Consider the following 22,223-nt stretch of genomic DNA (forward strand, 5'->3'; position numbering starts at 1 on the left):
CAAGCAGTGCCCTGCTCACTGTCCCTCCACCATGTATTTCTAAATTTTTGGCCATCTCACGCCCCTTCCTTTTCCTGTCCCTCCCCAATTCCCCACTAGTCTATCCTTTTCCCCCCATAGAACGTATTGTCTTCTAACAGGTTATCTGTTGTTATAGGCGTCCCGTGTCCTCAATTGGAAGGTAGGATTTTTGTCTGGTTCAACACATATCCCAAAAATTTAATACAGTGCCTGGCACATAGTACAGGCTCCAATAAATACTTGTTAGATGAATAAATAAATCAGAGAGCAAGAACTTTGGACTTTTGGGCAGCAACATCCAAAGTCAGAAAGTAATAGAACAATGCTTTTTAAATTCTCAAAGAAAATTATATCCTAGAATTCTATACCCAATTATCCTGAAAGTGTTGAGGGCAGAATGATGATGCAAGGTTTCAAAATATACCTTCATTGGGTATGTTCTTAGGAAGCTCCTGGAAAACAAGCTCTTCAAATATAAGGGAAGTAACCAAGAAATAGAACAGGGTTACAATAAACAGAAGACTGCATCCAGGAGAAAGGTAAAGAAACTACTGAAGATAATAACAACTTCATGCTAGAAGAGGGCAACCTGCTAGAACATTTAGACAACTGGCAAGGAATGTGAGGTAGCATTAGCTGTAAGCACAGAAGAAAACAAAGCCAAAATAGAAGGGGAAAGAAAATATTACCTACAAAAAATACAAACTAAAAAATGCAAAGAAGTAATCAGTTAATTACATGGCTCAAACTGTGAGTAACTCTGACAGTCATGATAATGCAAATAAAAAACTGCAGTGTTACTTACTAAATTAGGAGTGTGGGAATGAGAAGGGTATGCATATGCAGTGGGGGCACGAAGAGTTAAAGTCACAAAAGAGAATCAACAAAGAAAGCCAAAAACTGAAATCTAGAAACAAAAGAGGCAGGTTATTTAAAGACAAAGATAAATGCAAAAACAATCAGCTAAAAGAGGTAAAAGTAGTTGCCTCTGGAAAAAGACATCTGAAGAATAGGGGTGGGAGGTTTCTCTTTAAAAAAAAAAAAAGTGTGAAACTATTTGATTCTGAACTAACACATGTGCATGTAAAACTTCAGAATAAAAGAATAAGAAATTCAAAAACTTCGCAAGAGAAACATCACAGATTGCACGCATTAGTAAGAAAAAGATATACATATATTTGTTTTCAAAGATTTGATTCCATGTATTGGTGAAGATGTGGGGAAACATTCTCCTATACCTTTGGGAATGTCCACTGTGAAGGCCTCTCATAAAATCTGGCAGTCTGTATCAAAATTTAAAGTATATTATACACTCTGAATCAGTGGTTTTTCTTTCAAGAGTCTATCCTCTGGCTGGGTGTGGTGGCTCATCCTCACTTTAGGAGGTGAGGAGGGTGAATCACTTGAGGTCAGGAGTTCAACACCAGCCTGGTCAACAAACACAGGGAGACTTCTGAACTCCAGCTAGGACACACAGTGAGACTCCATCTCAAAAAAAAAAAAAAAAGTAAAGAAAATGAAAAAAAAAAGAAAAAGAAAAGTCATCCTCTAATCCAAACATGTTGGCAAAGGGGTTGGTGTGAGGGGGTGTACGGATGCCTGTTTGTAACAGTAAACTGAAAACAACCCTATCCTAAGAAAGTGGTTAAATTATGGTCCATACAACAGAATACTGTGCTGCCTTTTTAAAATAAATAAAATGGACTCATATCAGACATACTAACATGTCAGAATCAACTGTTTAAATGGGAGAGGCTGTACGCAGTCGCTCACACCTGTAACCCCAGCACTCTGGGTGGCTGAGGCAGGCGGATCACTTGAGGTCAACAGTTCGAGACCAGCCTGGCCACTGAAACCCCATCTCTACTAAAAATACAAAAATTATCTGGGCATGATGGTGCTTGCCTGTAATCCAAGCTACTCAGGAGGCTGAAGCAGGAGAATCTCTTGAACCTGGGAGGTGGAGGGTGTAGTAAGCTGAGATCAGGCCACTGCACCCCAGCCTAGGCAACAGAGCAAGACTCTATCTCAAAATAAATAGGAGGAAAAAAAAGCGAAAGAATATACAGATTATGATCTAATTTGGGTTAAAAGAAAAAAATGGTTAAGTATAGTAGATATGCACATTCATATATCTATTTTCACGTATGTATGCATGTATGCAGCATGTAATGAAACAGAAAAGAAACTGGAAGGACCTCCAAACTCCAGAATGTAGTTTAATGGTTTAAGACTCAGGATTAGAGAAAGGCAGAGGAAGTCTGGAATCAGAAACCAAAGGAATGGGACCACTGAACTACAGGCACACAAAGCATGAAGAACTGCAAGAAACAGAGGCTGTAAGTACAAACTTCATCATTTGAAATTATAGTACACAGTTCAAACACATATAGTTCTTAGAGGTGATAATCATTTCCCGAGAAATACAAGAATTTAAGTCAGATCAAAGAAACTAACTTTAAAATATTTATGGCTGAGTAAAACAGAAAAAATGTGAATCATACACAGACTACGCCAAAATGTCTACAAAGGTTACTTTTTAATAATCAGATTACAAATAATCATTTGGAGGTGAGGGGCATTTCTGTATTTCTCTATTATTTCATAAAATTATTGGTAATAAAAAATATTACATCTAGAACTTTTAGTGCATATTTTAATGGTCCCACATTTTGTTGATAAATTGCTAGTAACTTCCTACAAAATATAAAACACAATTCGAAAGTTGATTTTCTCCTTGCTTTCACTTTTTTCTTAAAATTTTTCAAATAGATGGATACAAGAAATTTTAAACCAGCCTACTGACAAAAAGCTACATATTTTGTACACACATTTTATTCTATACTATAAAAAAACTTAATTTTTTTTTTTGAGAGAGAGTCTGGCTCTATCACCCAGGCTGGAGTGCAGTGGTGCAATCTCAGCTCATTGCCCACTTCCACCTCCCAGGTTCGAGCAATTCTCCTGTCTCAGCCTCCCCAGTAGCTGGGATTACAGGCGTCCAGTACTACACCCAGCTAAAAAAATAAATCTTTAACATTTTAAAAGTTAACAAAGACAAAATAAAGTTTATGATAGCCCCCCTCCCCTCACAAACTCAAAAGAATAGAGTCTGCACAAATTAACTCACATCTGTATAAACAAGACATCGGAAGTTGTTCTAACAAAGTTAAATCAGGGCCCTCGATAAATCTTTAAAGTAAAGCTACTCTTCCTAACAAAGTCTGAGCTTTGGCCAAATTCAAAAGAGCAAAATGTAATGTGAAATACAAAGGAAGGAAACCAGCAAGATGTTTCTAAGAAGTAGAAGACTATTTCATTTTGTTAAATTATTGAAGTAATCTTTCCAAGATAGAGTCTTTGCAGAGAAGCTAGTATACACTTACATTTACTGTATCAACCATCACTAGACCAAGGTGGTCAATGTGACAATACCAAGTACAGTGAAATATTTTCTACAAAATTCAAGACTGGCATTAAATTGCTTAAGAAAATATTTCTCACTGGCAAGATCTGCTTTATAAACATAACTAGTTCTCTAAAGATTTTTTTCCTTTCTAGTTTCTTCCATATGTGCCCGGGCTCCCTGTTCAAAACAAAAAAAAATGAACAAGCAAAAAAAAAGCAAGTTCAAACATGATAGGGCAATCACAAACCTAATGGAAGGTCTCTGTCAGCATTACTATGGTCATATCTTGTCTATAACATTACACTTAAAGTTCTTGAAGTTTTTTTTTTCTTTTGAGACAGAGTCTTGCTCTGTTGCTCAGGCTGGGGTGCAGTGGCACCATCTCGGCTCACTGCAACCATGCCTCCCATGTTCAAGTGATTCTCCTGCCTCAGCCTCCAAGTAGCTGGAATTACAGGTAGATGTCACCACGCCCAGCTAATTTTTGTACTTTTAGTGGAGATAGGGACAGGGCTTCACCATGTTGGCCAAGCTGGTCTTGAACTCCTGACCTCAGGTGATCTGCCGGCCTTGGCCTCCCAAAGTGCTGGGATTACAGGCCTGAGCCACCATGCTGAGCCTCCTGAAGATTTAAGGGGAAAAAAAAAAATCATTGGCCGGGCTCGGTGGCTCATGCCTATAATCCCAGCACCTTGGGAGGCCAAGGCGGGTGGATCACGAGGTCAAGAGATCGAGACCATCCTGGTCAACATAGTGAAACCTCGTCTCTACTAAACACATAAAATTAGCCGAGCATGGTGGTACGTGCCTGTAGTCCCAGCTACTCGGGAGGCTGAGGCAGGAGAACTGCTTGAACCCAGGAGGCAGAGGTTGCAGTGAGCCGAGATCGCGCCATTGCACTCCAGTCTGGGTAACAAGAGCGAAACTCCGTCTCAAAAAAAAAAAAAAAAATCATTGTAGAAATACTGGTCAAAAAGTATTTCAGATTGTCGGGGAAAACAAAGACTTAAAAAACAAAAGGGCTAGGCATGGTGACTCACTTCTATAATCCCAACACTTCAGGAGGCCAAAGCGGGAGCATCGATAGAGCCTATCAGTTTGAGACCAGCCTTAGCAACATAGTGAGACCTCGTCTCTGATAAAAACAAAAATAATAATAAAATAAAATAAGAAGCACTGGGATACATGGCTATTCAGTTGGTAACTTTTGTCACAGACAAGCTAAGTAGTACTCCTTAATCACACAAACATAATGTCAGTAAAAGAAGGCAAAGAGAAATGGAAGAGTACAAACTGTAGTGTTTCATTCACATAAAGCACAAAATTAGGCAAAATCAATCTATGGTGTAAAGGTCAAGAGGTGGTTGCCTGTGAAGGGGGCAGCTCCTTGTTTCTTTGATCTGAGAGGTGGTTACAATAGCATTTCCTTTGTGAAAACCTGTCAAGCTGTACACATAATTTGAGCACTTTTCCATGTGTATTTAAGCTAAATGTCAACAAAATAGTTTACATTTAGAAAATAAAAGTCCTTTGTGCACCTGCGTGCGTAGAAGAAGAAAAAAAGAAAGAAAAGTCCTAATATTACTCTAGGTATTATCCTGGAATCTCCTTGAACAGTAACAGCCAGATGCTAACATCAGATAACATTTCACAGCATCTCTCCTCGACTCTCTCCCTCTGCACAGTTCTTCAACCTGTCTGTCTCTCTACTACCCATTTGTTCCAGCAACAAATGGGTTCTAGAGCAGGCCAAATTCATTCCTACTTCATGGGCCTTTATCTGGCTGCACCTTCCATCTAATATGTACTCCCTCCCCTTTCAAAGGGCTAGCTCCTTATCCTTGGATACCAGGTCTCCCTTCCACCCCGACTGGTCACTTCAGCACTGACTCCTTTATAGTACACATCACAATTTGTAATTCTGTTCCTTTCTTTCCTCACTAGAAGGTAAGTAGTAATACTTAGAGAAGTAACTTACTCAATAACTAATCTTTTTACATTATTTAAACATTTCTGTTAGGCAGTGTGCTTTTAGATGCAAAAGTAGTAGGCAGTGTCCCAGCTCTCATAGAACTTAAAGTCACAAACACAGCTAATTAGTGATAGAGCCAAGAGACACATCAAGGTTTGACTCTTAAGGACTTGTCCTCTTAGCCACTTAATTATACAGACTCTCACATTCAGGACATGGAGGGGGGTTGGGGGGGGACAGGGCAGGCAGGGAACAGCAATATACTTAATAACTGTTCATGTACTAATAGAACTAAGGCTTAGAAAGGTTCAGTAATATACCCCAAAGAGGCACAAACAGACATTTCAGAGACTAAATACAATTATGACCACAGGCACAGAGATGCTAAAGCAGTATTCAAGGAACAAAAGAACCCAGTTTGCCTACGTAGGGCGAAGAGGAAACACTGGCAGTAAGGCTGGAAAAGTTTATAAGAGACACTGTGCCTTGGTAAAAACAACAAAACAAAAGGGTGGAAAACTATATTATATTAAGAACAGTGTGAGGTCAGTCATTCAATAACTGTTTACTGAGCATCAGCTATGTTCCAGAAAGAGTGCTAAACTCTCGAGACACAAGCGTGACGAAGACCTCATAGAGATTACAGTCTATTTGGGGAGGCATACAACTAAATAAAAATTATAATATAATTCAGAAGAATATGTGTTACAATAGGGCTGAGCAGAGTGCTACAGGAACACAGAGATGACACCCAATTCAATGTGGAGAGTTCACAAAGAGCTTCTCAGCTAGTGATGTCCAGGCTGAGATAATAGAGCTAAATAGGATCAGAGGGGCTCGCCAGTAGAGTCCAAAATGGCAGGGGAGTAAGTAACAAGAAAGGCCTCTCAGGAGGGGCTATGTACTTACGAACCGTATCAAGGAACTTAGGACTTTACACTGAAAGACTTTTAAGTCAGGTTCACCTATTAGAAAGCTTAAACTTCCACACTGACCTGGAAAAAAAATAAAAGAAAGCTTAAACTGCATTAGGAAAACTCACTGTAAGGCTGGAGACCAAAAGGAGACAGACCTTTTAAAGGTAAAAGGAATGAATGTAAATGTGAAGAGAGGCAATGCCAGTTTTGAGATAGAGAATCGAAAAAATATCTGCAAGAGGCCGGGCGCAGTGGCTCACGCCTGTAATCCCAACACTTCGGGAGGCCAAGGCAGGTGGATCGCCTGAGGTCTGGAGTTCGCCAGACCAGCCTGGCCAACACAGTGAAACCCTCTCTCTACTAAAAATATAAAAAATTATCTGGGAGTAGTGGCACGTGCCTGTAGTCCCAGCTACTCGGGAGGCTAAGGCATAAGAACTGCTTGAACCTGGGAGGCGGAGATTGCAGTGAGCCAAAATTGTGCCATTGCACTCACTCCAGCCTGGATGACAGAGCGAGACTCTGTATCAAAGAAAAAAATATATATATATATACACACACATATATGTATCTGCAAAAAATACATCTGAAAAAGAACTGTTATCCAAAATATACAAACCTGGTGGATCACTTGAAGCCAGGAGTTCACCAGCCTGGCCAACATGGCTAAACCTCATCTCTACTAAAAATACAAAAATTATGCAAATCAACAGGAACTTGGGAAAATAAAATACAAAAAAACTAGCCAGGCATGGTGGTGGATGCCTCTAATTCCAGCTACTCAGGAGCTACTCTGGAGGCTGAGCACGAGAAAAACTGCTTGAGCCTGGAAGGCAGAGGTTGCAGTTAGCTAAGATGGCACCACTGCATCCAGTCTGGGCAAGAGTAAGACTAGACTATTTCCAAAAAAAAAAAACTCACCAATAAGAAAACGATTTACCCAACTTAAAGAAAAAAAACAACTGAAAGACTAACATGGTATTCAGAGACCAGACCAAAAAAAGAGAAAGAAAAGACTAACAGACTCCCCACCAAAAAAAGATATACAGATGGCTACTAGCACATGAAAACATGCTCCACATCACATGTCATCATGGAAATGCAAATTTAAAACAGTAAGATATGACTACTGTTCTTATCGTGAGGCGCGGTGGCTCACGGCTGTAATCCTACCACTTTGGGAGGCCTTGGCAGGCGAATCACCTGAGGTCAGGAGTTTGAGACAAACCTGTCCAACATGGCAAAACCCCATCTCTACTAAAAATACCAAAATATATTAGCTGGGCATGGTGGTATACACCTGTAATCTCAGCTACTTGGGAGGAAAATCATTTGAATCCAGGAAACGGAGGTTGCAGTGAGTTGAGACTGTGCCACTGCACTCTAGCCTAGGTGACAGAGAAAATGTCTCAAAAAGAAGAAAAAAAAAGAAAGAAAAAGAGACCACTACACATCTGTAAGAACGGCTGAAATCCAGAACAGAGTGGTACATCAAATCTAGCCGAGGACGTAGAGCAAAAGGAACTCTCATTCATTGCTTGTGGGAATGCAAAATGGTACAGCCAATCTGGAAGACAGTTGGGCAGGTTGTTGTTGTTGTTGTTGTTTTTACAAAACTAAAGGTACTCTTCACTTTGGGAGGCCAAGGCAGGTGGATCACTTGAGGTCAAGAGATCAAGACCAGCCTGGTCAACACATTGAAACCCTGTCTCTACTAAAAATCCAAAAATTAGCTGGGCATGAAGACAAGTGCCTGTAATTCCAGCTCCTAGGGAGGCTGAGGCATGAGAATCACTTGAACCCAGAAGGTGGAAGTTGCAGTGAGCTGAGATTGTGCCACTGTACTCCATCCTGAGCAACAGAGTGAGATTCAGTCTCAAAACAAAAACAACAACAACAAAAAACAACTAAACATACTCTTTCTATCTGACTCAGCATTCACATTCCTTGGCATTTACCCAAAGGAGTTAAAAACTCATGGCCATACAAAAACCTGCAAATGGATGTTTATAGCAGCTTTATTCAGAACTGCCAAAACTTGGAAGCCAACCAAGACATCCTTCAGTCGGTGAATGGATAAACGAACTGTGGTACATCTAGACAACGGAATATTATTCAGCCCTAAAGAAACGCATTACCAAGCCATAAAGACATGGAGGAAACCTAAATGCATATTACTAAGTGAAAGAAGCCAATGTGAAAAGGCTACATATTATAAGAGCCCAGCTACATATGACACTCTGGAAAAGGCAAAACTATGGAGACAGTAAAAGTAAAAAGATCGGTGGTTGGGGATGTGGGATAAACAGGTGGAGCACAGAGGATTTCCACGGCAGCAAAACCATTCATGTACGTCATCTATTTGTCTAAACCCTTAAAATGTATGCCACTATAATCTTTGGGTGATGGTGTGTCAATTTAGGTTCCTCAGTTATACTGTATCACATTGGCAGGGAATGTTAACAGAAGAGGCTACACATGTGTGGGGGCAGGGGCTACATGCTAAATCTCGTCTCTTCCACTCTATTTGCTATGACTCTAATGCTGCTCTAAGAAATAAAGTCAATCTTTAAAATTTGCATAATAGGATATATGGGTCTACATCTCAGCAAGCAGAAAGATTGGAGGCCAGGTACAGCAGCTCACACCTGAATCCCAGCACTTTAGGAGGCCGAGGTGGGCGGCTTACTCATGAGCCCAGCACTTCAGTGATCAACCTGGGTAAGATGACAAGACCCGAGATGGGGCGGGGGCGGGGGGAAGGGTGTGTGTGTGTGTGTGTGTGTCTCTCTCTCTCTCTCTCTCTCTCTATATATATATACACATATATTTTGAGACAGAGTTTCGCTCTTGTTGCCCAGCCTGGAGTGCAATGGCATGATCTCAGCTCACCACAACCTCTGCCTCCCAGGTTTAAGCCATTCTCCTGCCTCAGCCTCCCAAGTAGCTGGGATTACAGGCATGTGCCACCATGCCCAGCTAATTTTTTGTATTTTTTAGTAGAGACGGGGTTTCCCCATGTTGGTCAGGCTGGTCTCAAACTCCCTACCTCAGGTGATCTGCCCACCTTGGCCTCCCAAAGTGCTGGGATTACAGGCGTGAGCCACCAAGCCCAGCCAATATAAATTTTTTTAAATTAGCCCAGCATGGTGGTACATGACCCTAGTCCCAGCCACTTGTGAGGCTAAGGTGGAAGGATTCTTTGACCCCAGGAGTTGGAAGCTGCAATAAGCTATGACATCACCACTGCACTCCAGCCTGGGCAACAGAGGGAGACTGTCAAAAAATAAAAATAAAAATAAAAAAATCTGAATGTCATTAGTATCTGGACAGTAGTAGGTGAGTAAACAAATACATATTAAGCAGTAGGTACTGAGAATATATATTAAAAACACAATTCTTGCCTTTATGCAGCAGATGTTCTAGTAATATAGCCATGAGAACGAAATCATTTAAAGTACATTAGAAATACGGCTATTTTGAAGAATATCATTAAGGATACTTATTGTAAAGAGGAAAATTTCATCCCCTTTTTTTGAGGGGATGGGAGGCTCTGGGGATTTCATACAGATTTTGTTGTAAGTGAGGTCCGTACCAAAAATATCCAGAATTTAAACATTTTACAAGGTGAATATGGAAATTCCACAAAATTCTGCAATAAATCTCTTTAAACAAAGAACCTCCAATATTTAAAAATTGTGTAAATCCACTGCTTAAAATACAATTTGTCAGTCACCTAAAATTTTGCAAATTCTAAACTTACTTTGTCATCCTAATTATGTAAGATCTGTTTTCAAAACACCACTCACTGAAAATCCTATTTGTTATGCTATGTCACTGTAGACATACCTAGATAATTCGTTTATAACTCCGATTTTTTTTTTTTTTTTTAAAGACAGAGTTTCGCTCTTGTTACCCAGGCTGGAGTGCAATGGCGCAATCTCGGCTCACAGCAACCTCCGCCTCCTGAGTTCAGGCAATTCTCCTGCCTCAGCCTCCCGAGTAGCTGGGATTACAGGCACGCGCCACCGTGCCCAGCTAATTTTTTGTATTTTTAGTAGAGGCGGGGTTTCACCATGTTGACCAGGATGGTCTCGATCTCTTGACCTCGTGATCCACCCGCCTCGGCCTCCCAAAGTGCTGCGATTACAGGCGTGAGCCACCGCGCCCGGCCAACTCCGATTAATTTTAACCTAATTATGCTTTTTAGTTACAGATGTTAAGAAAGAATATTTCTCTACAGTAATTTTTTAAGAACTTCCCAAAACTTGGAGGGAATAGATTAATATTTAACAAATGTAAAATGCATTACAATTCCTTCTGAATTTGTACTTCGTGGAATACTTATCCTGAAAAGTTACCAGTTTCATATCTATTAATTATACTGTACTTCGATTTAAAATAACGAATATTGCTAAATTATGCTGTAAAGATGCCAGTAACTTAAACCAATTGTATGATGTATCTTAAAAATAAAACTGTTTGGCATAGTAAACTCTGGGGAAAAAATTCTGAATAGAATTGCAACTAACCATCCAAGATTACAAAAATCTGTATCTTTATTTAAATTTTCAGAATAAAACATTACACAATCAATTTGTGTAATCCACTTTGAGTCTCAAAATCTACCAGTCTAAAGTCGTCCTAAAAGCTAACTAAAATCCTCTCCACCATAATTTGAGTCAACATCTCCCATATAAAATTACCAGACCATTACATTTACCACCACACTTCACTCTGCTCTTCAGTAACTTCTAAAAGTGATGGCGACACCACAAATACGACTATAGATGCACTCAAAGGTATTCACTGTCCCACTTTTCCAAGTTGGTTAACTCAAGTCCTTGAAAGTGAACTGATCAATAAATCTAAACTAGCTAAAAAGGAGACCTCATTTTAATCAATTTGATTTTCAAAGATACAGCCATTCAAATCCCCAGCCATAGCAACTTCCCCAGCCACAGCAATTTCCACTACCCCAAAGTCTGTCGATTTATCATACAAAATCTCCTTGTCCTTTTTAACAAAATGCATTGAAAGGAAAAAAAAAAACAGCACTAAAGGTCTGAGACCTGATTTCACAAATTCTGGCCTATGCACTTCCATCATGTCAACATATCATGCCAAGGTAACCTTGTAAGTTTAGCTATCAAACAGTCTTAGCAGTTAAGCATTTGTTGAGCACTTAGTATGGGCCTGCCGCTGCTTTCAGCCCTTCTACTGTCGTTTCATCAATTCTTAACAGGGCTTGAGGTGAACACTGTCGTTATACCCATTTTGCAGATACAGAAAACGAAGCACAGAGTGGTTAAGTATCTGCCCAAGGACACAAACCGGTGAAAAATGATTTGACCCAAAACAGTCTAGACTTCAGAGCCCGTGCTCTCAACATCCAACTGCTGAAGAGTTAACAATATACCCTTGACAGCCGCTATAAGCAAAGGTAAATGCTCAACTGCCAGGAAGGGGCAGTCCGAGCACTGTCCTATATCCAGTATCCACGTTCATGGCCTCTACGACTTGGGCAAAACAGCTACACATAATCTGATCTTCCGAACACCAAAGCTGGACTTTTCTGAATGTTCAAGCAAACAAATTCTGTATCTTTCCAGGAACGGGCAGACGGTGAAAAAGACCTACGCATCGCTGCGGCCCAGGTTATTCACTTTCCTAAGTTACAAATTTGGGAGCGTTAAGAAAGGACTCCAAACTACCAGACAAACGCAGCCCAGGAAATGCCAGGTTTATAATAAGCTAAAGCTTCCCCGGCACGCCGTTCACGCGCTCTCTTCTCCAACGACATAAACAAGGGAGGAGGCTGCATTCTTCCCACTGCACAATAAAGCCTCGGGCCGGAGCGACAGGAAGAGCGCAGCCCCGTCCCGGACGGCTCCAGCCCAGGGTCGGGGCAGAGAGCGGAGGCCAAGGCCGTCCGAGCCGCGCGGGGCGCCGCGGGGAGGAGCGGGAGAGCAGAGCCGGCCGCTGCCGGCTCTCAGCTGACCTCCGCCATGTTGGCCGCACACCCCGGGACCCTCCACAACAAAGGCCGGCACGAGGGCGCGGGGCGCGCCGGGCGCCTCCCCCAGCCGGGCCCGCCTCCCGGGTGCGCGGGGGCCGGGCTGCCGCCGAGGCCCTTCCCCCGCCCTCAGCCCGACCGCGCGGGGCCGACCCCTGCCACCACCCCGCCGGGCCCGGGGCTCCGGGGGCGGGGGCGAGCCGACTCGCGGCGGCGGGCAGGGGAGGGGCGGGGGGCGGCGCTCGACCGGGCGGCCGGGCTCCGACCGAGACAAAGGCGCCACCGCGCCGACGACTGCCCGCGCCCTGGCCCCGGCTGCACGACCCGGCCAGGCCGCCCTTCCCGCCCTCCGCCATTACCGGGCCTGGACGCCCGCCTCCAGGAGAGCCCCTTGCCGCCGGCTCCTCCCTCGGGCCGGGCCCCACTTACCTGTGGGCGGAGAGCGCGCCTCGGACCCCGGTCCTGGCACCAACGCGCTCCGTCGCCAACCCCCGCCACCGCGGGCAGCGTCACCGCCTCTTGCCGGCGCCGAGACCGACGGGACACCCTGGGCCGCCTCTGCCACTCGAGAGCGCGCCCCGCAACGGCCGCCCCGGCTCCCCCCAGGCCGCCGCCGCCGCTGCCGCCGTTTCGCGCGTCCTCGAGCCCGCCGCGCGCCCCCGCTAAATACCACACACTGCGGCGGCAGCCATGAGGAGGCGCGGCCCCGCGCACTGGAAGCCTGGTGGGGCGGGGCTTCCGCGAGCGCGCAGGCGCACTGGCGCTTGCGCGGCCGGCGGCGGCGGCCTGCGCGGGCGTCGCTGTGCGGGTCTCTTAGGGCGGTCGTAGTTGCGGGTGCTCCTCGGGTACCATTGCTGCGCCCGCGCACCGCGCGCCCAACAGACGCTGGCACGTGGCGCTCTGGCCCGCCAAAAGCGAGCGCTTGCCCGTCGGGTAAGGGCGGCTCCTCCCGCGGCGTTTTGTTCCGGGTCCGCGTGACCCCTCGGTTTCGGCCAGAGGGGTCGCCCCACGGGATGCGAGCCCTGGGCTGGCCGCCGCCGTGGCTGTGTGAGGCTCCCCGTTTTGTCTGCTGCTTCCGCGCAGCGCCTCCACGGGTCCTTCCCAACTCCACTCAGTCCCAAAGAAAAAAAAAGCGGCTGCCCTGGCCATCGACCGGGTCCTCACCCCTAAGGAGAGTCCAAGCGTCTCCCGTGGTTGAGCCGCTCCTCAGCAACAGCGGGACGAGCTTCAAAAGCTTGTTTCAGCTGAAAAGTGGGTAATGGGGAAGCAAGCCTTTTACTCTGTGTCCGTGCTCATCTAGAAAGTCCCTAATTAGGGACTCTGCGTTCCACTTGAAATAAAAAATAAAAGAAAAACGTCACTTGCAATTCTTTCATGGGTGCTACGAACAAAAGCAAGCATCTGAGACATTTACAAGCCCGGATTGGATTTCCATGTAAGATCTGTTAAAATGGTGTTCTGTGTGATAACCATAAAAAACGTACCCTTTGTATGGGATTTTAGAAACCATGGACTCGTCTCCTCTTCATCACCTCCAAGCTCCCCGTCATCAGCAAATCTCTTTCGGTAGAAGTTTTTAAGCAAGCGCTTCACTGAGAACCCAAGTTAGGCAGAAAAGATTATCTTAGGTACTAACACGAGCTGTTAATTTCCGGCTTCCCTCAGCAACTTTGTAGTCTGTGACTGTTGATACTTCGAACTCTCATCTCAACCTAGTACTTTGCTTATTGTGGCTGCTCTTTTCCTCTGGGACCATTAGCAGATCCAGTGTTTCTTGAAGTTGGGAAAGTAAAGAAATGCTCTTAGCCGCAAGTGTATACTACTAAAAAGCTGGTCCCTAAAGTCAGTTAAAGAACTTGGGTGAATTATATAGGTCCATATGTTTTTTTTTTATGGCACTATCATTCATTTCTGCAACAACCAGTATTTACAGAGGGAGCCTAAGACGTTCTGTATACACTGTGCCCGGTCATGGAGCTTACCAAAATTGAGGAAGACATTTACATATTTGTTCATTTATTCAGGCAGGCACCATGCTAGGTTATGGAAATACAGAGCTGCAAGCCCTGAACTCAGAATATATACAGTACGACCCAGTGGTAGACACAATCTCATAAGTAAATGTACCACTACAGTATGAAAAAATTGCAAAAAAAAAAAAAAAAAAAGGTGTCTGGTACTAAGAAGGGGTAAAATAGGACAGGTATGTAATACAAGTGACTAAGGATGTGAAGGATTAGGGATTAGAAGGAATGAACTGGTTCAGGCCAGGCATGATGGTTCATGCCCATAATCCCAGCACTTTGGGATGCCAAGGAGTTGCTTGACACCAAGAGTCTGGGAACAACCTGGGCAACATGGCAAGACCCAATTTTACATAAATATATGTGCTCCATCCAGGTGGGTTTTGTGGAGTTATATAGAGCACAAAATGCCTAATAGGTGAACTAATGTAAATAAATGCCTTGAGAAAAGCCAAGAATGGTCACTTTATTTTTATCTTGGAGACGGGATTTTGCTCTGTTGCCCAAACTGGAGGGCCGTGACACAATCAAAGCTCATTACAAGGCCGGGAGCAGTGACTCACAACCGCAATCCCAGCGCTTTGGGAGGCCAAGGTGGGCAGATTACTTGTGGTCAGGAGTTTGGGACCAGTCTGGCCAACATAGTCAAACCCCCTCTCTACGAAAAATACAAAACTTAGTGGGTGTGGTGGCACATGCTTGTAATCCCAGCTACTCGGGAGGCTGAGGCACGAGAATGGCTTGAACCCAAGAGGTGGAGGTTGCAGTGAGTCAAGACTGCACCACTGCACTCCAACCTACAGAGTGAGACTCTGTCTCAAAAAAAATTTTTTTTTTTTAGTGCTTACTGCAGCCTTGAACTCCTAGACTCAAGTGATTCTCCTACTTCAGCCTTCCAAATAGCTGGGACTGCAGGCACGTGGCCATGACACCAACATAACTTTTAACTTTTTGTAGAGATGGGGTGTTGCTCAGCCGGGCGTGGTGGCTCACACCTATAATCCAAGCACTTTGGAGGCCAAGGCGGGCGGATCACCTGAGGTCGGGAGCCCTTACCCATCTTTATTAAAAAAAAAAAAGAGAGAGAGAGATAGGGTGTTGCTATGCTGTCCAAGCTGGACTCCTGGCTTCAAGTGATCCTCCTGCCTCGGCCTCCCAAGGTCAAAATGATGGGATTACAAGGCGCGAGCCAACATGCCTGGCCCTAGGGTTCATTTAGAGCTGGCATTTTGAGCTCTTGTCAATTAAGGCATAACTAGACTTTACAAGATGAAATTATGTTACATACTTTTAAGCAATAAGATAGACTCTGATCTGAACAAACTGCCAGGCAAAGTTTAGAAATTTAGCCGAGTGTGGTGGTGCACACCTGTTGTCCCAGCTACTCTGGAGGATGCGACAAGAGAATCACTTAAGCCCAGGAGTCTGAGGCTGCAGTAAGCTATGATCATGCCATTACACTCCAGCCTAGGCAACAGAATGAGACATTGTTTCTTTTTTTTTTTTTTTTTTTTTTTTTTTTTTGAGACGGAGTTTCACTCTTGTTACCCAGGCTGGAGTGCAAAGGCGCGATCTTGGCTCACCGCAACCTCCGTCTCCTGGGTTCGAGCAATTCTCCTGCCTCAGCCTCCCGAGTAGCTGGGACTACAGGCACGCACCACCATGCTCGGCTAATTTTTTACATGTTTAGTAGAGACGGGGTTTCACCATGTTTACCAGGATGGTCTTGATCTCTTGACCTCATGATCCACCCGCCTCAGCCTCCCAAAGTGCTGGGATTACAGGCGTGAGCCACCACGCCCGGCCGACATTGTCTCTTAAATAAATAGGCTTGGCGCAGTGGTTCACATCTGTAATCCCAGCACTTTGGGAGGCCAAGGCAGGCAGATCACTTGAGGCCAGGAGTTCGAGCCCACCCTGGCCATCATGGGGAAACCCCATCTCTACTAAAAATACAAAAATTAGCCAGGCATGGTGGCACCCTCTTATAATCCCAGCTACTTAGGAGACTGAGGCAAGAGAATCACTTGAACTAAGGAGACAGAGGTTGCAGTAAGCTAAGACTGAGCCACTGCACTCCAGCCTGGGCAACAGAGTGAGACTCTGTCTCAAAATAAATAGGCATGAAGCAAACATGTGACGCATACAAAAGTGCAAATAAACTTAACATTTAGGGGCATATCCTCTTACCAGTTAGGTTCTAAACTTTACCCAAAGAATGAAAAAACAGGCTGAGCCTGATGGCTCACGCCTGTAATCCCAGCACTTTGGGAGGCCGAGGCAGGCAGACCACTTAAAGTCAGGAGTTTGAGACCAGCCTGGCCAAAGTGTTGAAACCCTATCTCTACTAAAAATACAAAAATTATCTAGGCATGGCGGTGTGTGCCTGGAATCCCAGCTACTCAGGAGGCTGAGGCAGAAGAATCACTTGAACAGGAGGTGGAAGCTACAGTGAGCTGTATACATAATTTTGTTTATTTTAAAATCCCATTCTGGGCCGGGTGAAGTGGCTCATGTCTCTAATCCCAGCACTTTGGGAAGCCGAGGATGGGGATGACCTGAGGTCAGGAGTTTGAGAGTACTCCGGACCAACATGATGAAACTCCGTCTCTACTAAAAATAGAAAACTTAGCCATACGTGGTGGTGGCTGCTTGTAATCCCAGCTACTTCAGAGGCTGAGGCAAGAAAACTGCTTGAGCCCAGGAGGCAGAGGTTGCAGTGAGCAGAGATCCAACCATTGCTCTCTAGCCTGGGCGACAGAGCAAGACTCTGTTTCAAAAAAATAAAAAAATAAAATCCCATACTGGGCACGTATGTACAAATTCCCAGTGTATGATACAGTTTATATATGCAAAACACTAGTTTGCAGTGTTCCTAATTACACAATTTAAACTGCAATTTTACTTTCACATTTTGGGGGAGAAGTTATAGCTCCTCAATACATAGGAAGATCAATAGAGTTCGGTTCACTCCAGTTTAGAGGTAAATTTTCCATTTTGGCAGGCAATGTGCTGGGCATACCCATGTGGCCTTGATCTGGTTGTGAAGGGCAGGGGAGTCCTGTCCTGGCCCTAAAAGGCTCCTCGGGAGGAGCAGCTCTGGGATGAGATGTGGTGTTTCTTTCTCACCCCCAGAACCCCTGAGCCTCTCTGCAAGCAGTGAAATGGACATGGACTAAAAGAGAACTTGCCAACGTGGCGATTAACGTTCTAAACACCCAGCTTTGCCAAAGTCAGATTTTGTCCTGCTTATCCCCCATCCTTTCCTCTAGCCAACAGCATTTGTCCATCTGAAAATAACAGTCTCTCTCTGGCCCGATGCTGACAGTTGAGGAGTTACCTTATACACTAGTGGATTCTCTTTAACTTCAGGGATTCCCGGACAGAGTGTCCCCTGAGGGTGCCGCACGCCAGTCTCGATGTGCTGAAGCGTTGACGTCAGCCACCCAGAAGCAACTTCTGCCTCTGGGATTCTTGTACTTGGCTTTTCTTGGCTTGGTTTGTGGCTGTTCTCCTCTAGAAGCATCCAAATTACTTCTTCCTTTCCCCACTTCCCTTTTATACAAAATGAATCTATTCAGGTTAATTCCATCTCTGAAAATTCCAACCTAGATTTGGGAGGGGCTCAATCTGATTTGGCTAATTCTGAGTGGTAGCTATGGGTGAGACATGAACATCACCATTATAAATTTAATTCCTCCCCCGCAAAAAATGTACCTTCCATTTGAAGGAAAATAGCCCCACTGTGGGGTAACTAAAGACCTTTTCTGAACATGGAGGTGGCTTGCTTCCTTGACAGTTTATCTGTAGAAAAGCATTTTGTGAACTGTAAAGTCAATCCAAATAATCCTCTAATTGATGGAATTTCAGGAACCGTGACAAATATTTTCAGGCCACATCTGGATAGGGAGCCTTCTTTGTCCCCTCAAATGACACCAAATGGCAATTTCATCTACTCCAATGGAACATAATGCTCTGGTCCTGCATCTGACCCATAGTTAAGGTACCAGTGATGTAACTTACTTTCCTCTTATGAATCAAAACAGCATTGGCAGCCTCAGTGGCTTACACCTGTAATCCCAGCACTTTGAGAGGCCAAGACAAGAGGATCGCTTGAGGTCCAGGAGTTTCAGACCAGCCTGAGAACATAGCAAGACCCCATCCCTACAAAAACTTTAAAAATTAGCCCGGTGTGGTGGTGTGCCCCTGTAATCCCAGATAATCAGGAAGCCAAGATGAGAAGATTGCTTGAGCGTGGAAATTTGAGGCTACAGTGAGCCATGATTGTGCCACTACACTCCCACCTCGGTGACAGAGGCAGATCCTATCTCTAAAAACATAAACATAAATGAATACATAAAACAGGCACTAATGAGAGTATCTTTTTTGGGGGTTTTGATGTGAATTTATATTAATGTGATATTTATTTATGTATTTTGCTATCTCAGCTCACTGCAACCTCCACCTTCCAGGTTCAAGTGATTCTGGTGTCTCAGCCTCTCAGATAATGCTGTCAAAGTTGGCTAAATGAGTTAAGGCTGTACAGATGATTTCCAAGTGTCTTCATGTCAATAAGGTTGTTTTACAATAGACCAATTCACAAGACCAAACCCATCTATTGAATCACTGATGGGCTGTTTGTTTCCAGGCAATCATAGATGTCTCTTGCCCAGGAAACTACAGCTATCTCCTCTTACATTAAACCACTCATACCCATTTCTCATTCAGCTTAGCTGGATAGATCTGGAAACACATTAGCATTCCCTTCCAAGCCTGGCTCTGCGGCTGGCCAAAGAGAGAAACTTTTCAGCCTGAAACTGGAAGGCGGTTCCTCCCTCCCAAACAGATTCCTATAAGCTATGCAAAGGAAAACAGGTCTCCACGTTAGACATGCCTAAAGCAGGGCAGAAGCAATGATGTTTTCTTTTTCTTTTTCTTTTTTGAGATGGAGTTTCGCTCTTGTTGCCCACGCTGAAGTGCAATGGCGTGACTCGGCTCACTGCAACCTCCACCTCCCGGGTTCAAGCGATTCTCCTGCCTCAGCCTCCTGAGTAGCTGGGATTACAGGCATGCACCACCACTCCCAGGTAATTTTGTATTTTTAGTAGAGATGGTTTTTCTCCTTGTTGGTCAGGCTGGTCTTGAACTCCCGACCTCAGATGATCCGCCCGCCTTGGCCTTAAAAAGAGCTGGGATTACAGGTGTGAGCCACCATGCCCCGCCACAATGTTTTCTTTATCAGACACATCTGTTGCCAGTCAGTCACTGTCTGAGGTTGGTAAATTTGTTAAACAGCATCCCAAACAAATTCTCCCAGACATGGTGGAGAAGTTAGAGATACAACATGAGCATCCAAGAATGAAAACAGAAGTAGCTGAAGGAAGTTCCCAAAAGCCCAAGTGGATGGGAAATGTATTTGCCTATAACGGTAATTTTCCTTCAATATAATCAAGTTCCTTCAAGAAAAAGGTTACATGCTAAGCACCACATTTTTCAAGAAGTTAGAGCTGGGCCGGTGCTCATGCCTGTAATCCCAGCAGTTTAGGAGGCTGAGGCAGGTGGATCACCTGAGGTCAGGAGTTCAAGATCAGCCTGGCCAACATGGTGAAACCCCGACTCTACTAAAAATCCAAAAACTAGCCAGGCATGATGGTGGGTGCCTATAATCCCAGCTACTTGGGAGGCTGAGGCAGGAGAATTGCTTGAACCTGGGAGGTGGAATTTGCAGTGAGTGGAGATCACGCCAATGCATTCCAGCCTGGGCGACAGAGTGAGACTCTTGTCTCAAAAAATAAAAAAAAGTTAGAAAATCATTTAGGTTTTCATGTAGCTGGTGGAAGTAGGTGATACCGACAATTGCTTTACAGTAATTGTTGGTCTTGAGTTGATTGGAATGCAGTGATAACTGTCCCGTACATTAGATACAACCCCTGCCTCATGCCCAACCCACAGATGCTCATTTCCATGGATTCAGATCTTTTCTTTACAGTTGTCAGAATTTAGCTTTTTTTTTTTTTTTTTTTTTCTGAGACAGAGTCTCACTCTGTCACCCAGATTGGAGTGCAGTGGTGCGATATTGGCTCACTCCAACCTCTCCCTCCCAAGCTCAAGCAATCCTCCCACCTCAGCCTCCTAAGTAGCTGGAAACACAGGTGCATGTCACTGTGCCCAGCTAATTTTTTTGTATTTTTGGTAGAGACAGGGTTTCACCATGTTGCCCAGGCTGGTCTCAACTCCTGAGCTCAAGTCATCTCCCACCTCTGCCTCTCCAAGTGCTGGGATTATAGGCATGAGCCACTATGCCCGGCCTTAGCCTTTTTTAAAAATTAAGTATTTGTTGAGCTCCTGTGACGTGCCAATAAGTAGAATAATCCCCTAGAGGGTAGGGTGCATGTCTGTATTTCCATCTGTGCCTAGTATAGTGTCTAGCACGTAAAGAGCCCTCAACATTTTTGTTGAGCAAATGAAGAAATATTAAACAAGGACCATGCCCTTAACTATCAACATCTATGGAATCTGTTTACAGTTTCTCTTTTATATGCTTTCATTCATTGTTAGTAGATACTTGACTTTCCAAATTATCTTGTAGAAACTAGCATTTCAGAAACATTTAGCATTCAAGAAATGCTAAATGTTTATGTGTTTATGCGTAACTTAATTTAATACTAACAAACATATGAAGTGAGCACTGGTATCCCATTTTATAGATGAGGAAATGGAAACTCAGAGAGGATGAGGAACTTTCCCATGGCACGTACTAATAAGTGGAGGTGTGGAAGTTAACATCCGGGTCCATCTGGCTCCACAGCTTTTGCTCCTTGCTCATTAATTGTGTCTTACAGCTAAGGATAAACATGATCTGTGATTCATGTGCATCAAGGAGGGCTTACACATGAATTTCAGGGCCCTCAAGTCCTTTATGAGAATTTGCCAATTCAGGGTTTTCATTTTAATGAATTTTAGAAGGATGAATTAAAGTATAGTTTACTTTATCTAAACAACTACCTACAACTCACTATGTTAGTTAAAAAATGGCCAGGTGTGGTGGCTCATCCCTGTGATTCCAGCCCTTTCGGAGTCAGAGTTGTGTGGATTACCTGAGGTTAGGAATTCGAGACCAGCCTGGCCAACATGGCAAACATCTCTACTAAAAATACAAAAATTAGCCAGGCGTGGGGGGAGGCGCCGCTAATCCCAGCTACTTGGGAGGCTGAGGCAGGAGAATAGTTTGAATCGAGGGTGAGGAGTGAGCCAAAATAGCACCACTTTACTCCAGCCTGGGTGAAAGAGTGAAACTCCATCTTAAAAAAAAAAAAAGTTATAACACTTAGGGTACAGTGGTGACCACTGGAAGCATTAAAGCTGCAATGGTTAAACGGGTTATTTCTGGCAAAAAGTACTAGCTAAGGGGAACTAGGTGGAGTTGGATGGAGAAAAGGGAGAGGATATTTTTTTTCTCTGAGATAGGGTCTTGCCCCATCCCCCAGGCTGGAGTTCAGTGGTGCAATCAGAGATCACTGCAGCATTGACCTCCTGGGCTCAAATGATCCTCCTGCCTCAGCTTTCAAAACAGTCACCACTCCCAGCTAGTTTTTGCATTTTTTGTAGAGATGGGGTTTTACCATGTTGCCCAGGCTAGTCTCAAACTCCTAGACTCAAGCAATCCACCCATCTAGCCCTCCCTAAATGCTGGGATTATAGGCGTGAGCCACCGCAGCCAGGCTAAAGTCTGTGTGATGTTTGAGTAAGAAAGCAGGCTCAAGGCTGGGCTACATGGCTCACGCCTATAATCCCAGAACTTTGGGAGGCCTAGGTGGGCGGATCACCTGAGGTCAGGAGAAACCTTGACTCTACCAAACACACA

The 22,223-nt window shown here is 44.3% G+C and overlaps 1 protein-coding gene across 3 annotated transcripts in view; it reads right to left on the reverse strand.

Moving 5' to 3' along the window:
• The window catches only part of SIAH1 (siah E3 ubiquitin protein ligase 1), a 28,795-nt gene extending 14,954 nt beyond the window's left edge, over window positions 1-13,841 (reverse strand). The window contains exon 1 of one of the 3 annotated variants that reach the window (XM_012438338.3): window positions 13,820-13,841. The gene's annotated coding sequence lies outside the window, so the exon portion shown is untranslated. Of the gene's footprint in view, window positions 1-12,033; window positions 12,121-12,764; window positions 12,978-13,819 lie in introns of those variants that run through there. The other 2 variants (XM_012438336.3, XM_064383016.1) reach the window with 2 other exon arrangements.
• Window positions 13,842-22,223: the final 8,382 nt, after the last annotated feature.

The sequence above is a fragment of the Aotus nancymaae genome, unplaced genomic scaffold (assembly GCF_030222135.1).
Source record: "Aotus nancymaae isolate 86718 unplaced genomic scaffold, 86718_ANA_hifiasm-v0.15.2.pri h1tg000030l, whole genome shotgun sequence".
Lineage (NCBI taxonomy): Eukaryota > Metazoa > Chordata > Mammalia > Primates > Aotidae > Aotus > Aotus nancymaae.